Consider the following 4254-nt stretch of genomic DNA (forward strand, 5'->3'; position numbering starts at 1 on the left):
GTTGGCCAGGTATTGTGATTTAATGGCTGTCCAAGCTTCGTATTAAAGATCAAATTTGGACAACTCGACGACCCATTGCAAGATTCTACCTTCTAAGTCCGTTTTCTGCAAAATCCCCTTTATGGGCTGGTCGGTCCGAATCCTAATGGTGTGAGCTTGGAAGTATGGACGAAGTCGTCGAGATGTTAGTATAACGGCGTAGGCAAATTTTTTTATTTTTTGGTAGTTCATCTCAGATCCTTGTAATGCTTTACTGATGAAGTATACGGGTTGTTGCCCACTGTCGACTTCTCGAACTAGTGCTGAGGCTACTGCTCGACTTCCTACCACGAGGTATAATATGAGTGGTTCTCCTTTCCGTGGCCGAGTTAGGATAGGTGGTTGTCCCAGGAATCTCTTGACCTCTTGGAAGGCTTGCTCGCACTCCGTTGTCCATTCAAACTTTTTTCCTTTCCTTAGAGTGACAAAGAAGGGGAGAGATCTTATTGCTGATCCGGCTGGAAATCTGGACAAGGCTGCCAACCTCCCATTGAGTTGTTGCACCTCTTTGACGCAAGTCGGGCTTTTCATGTCAAGTATGGCCCGGCATTTATCCAAATTTGCTTCGATTCCTCTTTGTGTGAGCATAAAACCCAGGAATTTGCCGACTTCTACTGTGAAGGTGCATTTTGCAGGATTGAGTCGCACGTCATGCCTTCTTATAGTGTCGAACACTTGGGTCAGGTCGGACAACAGCGTCTCTTCACTTTGTGTCTTTATTAACATGTCGTCCACATAGACTTCCATGATTTTTCCAATATGATCCGAAAAGACTTTATTCATTAACCTTTGGTAAGTAGCTCCTGTGTTTATAAGACCGAAAGGCATTACGATGTAGCAGTAGTTTGCTTTTGGGGTTAGAAATGAGGTTTTTTCTTGATCGGGTGGATGCATTGGGATTTGATTGTATCCCGAATATGCATCCATGAATGATAGGTATTTATATCTGGAGGAGGCATCCACTAGAGCGTCGATACTTGGGAGTGGATAAGGATCTTTTGGGCAGGCTTTGTTGAGATCAGTGTAGTCGGTGCACATTTGCCACTTCCCATTTGATTTTTTCACCAAGATGACGTTAGCTAGCCATAGTGGGTACTTGACTTCTCTTATGAATCCTGCCTCCAGTAGAGCTTGCACCTGCTCTTCCACAGCTTGGGATCATTTTGATCCGAGTTTTCTCCATCTCTGTTGTACTGGCCGAGATCCTGGGTAGACCGCTAACTTGTGGCACATTAATTTGGGGTCTATGCCTGGCATGTCTTCAGCTTTCCATGCAAAGAGGTCGATGTTATCTCGTAAGAACTGTACGAGTAATTCTTTTATGTCTCCTCTTGGAATCGTACCAATATTCGTTGTTTTGTCCGGGGTGTCTCCGATCTGGATTTTCTCTATTTCACTTTCGGGTTGTGGACGAAGTTCTTCTCGCCTCTGAACTCCCCCCAGTTCGATTGTGTGGAATTGCTCTCCTCTGCCTCTGAGGTTTAGACTTTCGTTGTAACAGCGGCGTGCTATCTTCTGATCTGCTTTTATTGTTGCTATCCCTTCCGCTGTTGGGAATTTCATGCATAAATGTGGAGTTGAGACTATTGCGCCGAGTTGATTCAATGTTGTCCGACCTATTAAGGCATTGTAGGCTGAACTCACGTCAACCATGATGTAGTCTATCTTGAGTGTTCTGGATTGGTTTTCTTTTCCGAAGGTAGTGTGTAGTGAGATGTATCCAAGTGGTTGAACCGGGGTGTCCCCCAGTCCGAACAGACTGTTTGGATATGCTCTAAGTTCTGTTTCTTCCAGGCTGAGCTTGTCGAAGGCAGTTTTGAACAAGATGTTGGTGGAGCTCCCTTGGTCTATCAGTGTGCGGTGAAGATTTGCGTTTGCCAGTATAATAGTGATGACCATGGGATCATCGTGTCCTAAGATGATACCGGATGCGTCTTCTTTCGTGAAAGTGATTGCGGGGATGTCGAGTGCTTCGTCTTTCCCCTCAACATGATATACTTCTTTGAGATATCTTTTGCGAGATGACTTGGAGATTCCTCCTCCCACAAATCCACCGTGTATCATGTGGACGTGTCTTTCTGGTGTGTGAGGTGATCACTCGGTTCGTCCGACATCTTCGTCTCTTCTTCTTTTTCTTTGTTCATCGTTGGTGCACGAAATTGTGATCTCCAGGCTCGAACAAATCCTGGTAATAGCTCCAAAGCTTGGTGCTCTGATCTTAATTCATAATTGTCACAACTTCGATACAACTAACCAGCAAGTGCACTGGGTCGTCCAAGTAATACCTTACGTGAGTAAGGGTCGAATCCCACGGAGATTGTTGGTATGAAGCAAGCTATGGTCACCTTGTAAATCTCAGTCAGGCAGATATAAAGTGATAATGGTGTTTTCGAATATTATATAATAGAATAGGGATAGAGATACTTATGTAATTCATTGGTAGGAATTTCAGATAAGCGAATGGAGATGCTTTTCGTTCCTCTGAACCTCTGCTTTCCTGCTATCTTCATCCAATCAATCTTACTCCTTTCCATGGCTGGCTTTATGCAAGGGCATCACCGTTGTTAGTGGCTACATCCCCTCCTCTCAGTGAAAGATATGCTCACATGCTCTGTCACAGCACGGCCATTCATCTGTCGGTTCTCGATCATGCTGGAATAGGATTCACCCTCCTTTTGCGTCTGTCACCAACGCCCAGCACTCGCGAGTTTGAAGCTCGTCACAGTCATTCAATCATTGAATCCTACTCGGAATACCACAGACAAGGTTTAGACTTTCCGGATTCTCTTGAATGCCGCCATCATTCTAGCTTACGCCACGAAGATTCCGGTTAAGAGATCTAAGAGATATTCATTCTAGCTTATTTCATGTAGAACGGAAGTGTTTGTCAGGCACGTGTTCATAGGGGAGATGGTGATGAGCGTCATACATAATCATCACCTTCATCACGTTCTTGGGTGCGAATGGATATCTTAGAAGCGAAATAAGATGAATTGAATAGAAAACAGTAGTATTTGCATTAATCTTTGAGGAACAGCAGAGCTCCACACCTTAATTTATGGAGTGTAGAAACTCTACCGTTAAAAATACATAAGTGAAGGTCCAGGCATGGCCGAGATGGCCAGCCCCCTAAAACGTGATCAAAGGATCATAAGGTAATCCAAAGATGGTCAAAAAGACTAGTAAAAGGTCCTATTTATAATAAACTAGTCACTAGGGTTTACATGAGTAAGTAATTGATGCATAAATCCACTTCCGGGGCCCACTTGGTGTGTGTTTGGGCTGAGCCTGAGTGTTGCACATGCAGAGGCCATTTGTGGAGTTGAACGCCAGTTTCTGTGCCAGTTTGGGCGTTCAACTCTGGTTTTGGCTCCTTTTCTGGCGCTGGACGCCAGATTTGGGTAGAAAGCTGGCGTTGAACGCCAGTTTACGTCGTCTATTCTTGGCCAAAGTATGGACTATTATATATTTCTGGAAAGCCCTGGATGTCTACTTGCCAACGCAATTGGAAGCGCGCCATTTCGAGTTCTGTAGCTCCAGAAAATTCACTTTGAGTGCAGGGAGGTCAGAATCCAACAGCATCAGCAGTCCTTTTTCAACCTCTGAATCTGATTTCTGCTCAAGTCCCTCAATTTCAGCCAGAAAATACCTGAAATCACAGAAAAACACACAAACTCATAGTAAAGTCCAGAAATGTGAATTTAACATAAAAACTAATGAAAACATCCCTAAAAGTAACTAGATCCTACTAAAAACATACTAAAAATAATGTCAAAAAGCGTATAAATTATCCGCTCATCACAACACCAAACTTAAATTGTTGCTTGTCCCCAAGCAACTAAAAATCAAATAGGATAAAAAGAAGAGAATATACTATAAATTCCAAACTATCAGTGAAACAGAGCTTCAATCATATGAGCGGGACTTATAGCTTTTTGCCTCTTGAATAGTTTTGGCATCTCACTTTATCCATTGAAGTTTAGAATGATTGGCATCTATAGGAACTTCAGATTTCGAATAGTGTTATTGACTCTCCTAGTTCAGTATGATGATTCTTGAACACAGCTTCTTTATGAGTCTTGGCCGTGGCCCTAAGCACTTTGTTTTCCAGTATTACCACCGGATACATAAATGCTACAGACACATAATTGGGTGAACCTTTTCAGATTGTGACTCAGCTTTGCTAAAGTCCCCAATTGGAGGTGTCCAGGGTTC

The sequence above is a fragment of the Arachis hypogaea genome, chromosome 11 (assembly GCF_003086295.3).
Source record: "Arachis hypogaea cultivar Tifrunner chromosome 11, arahy.Tifrunner.gnm2.J5K5, whole genome shotgun sequence".
In the NCBI taxonomy this organism is placed as follows: domain Eukaryota; kingdom Viridiplantae; phylum Streptophyta; class Magnoliopsida; order Fabales; family Fabaceae; genus Arachis; species Arachis hypogaea.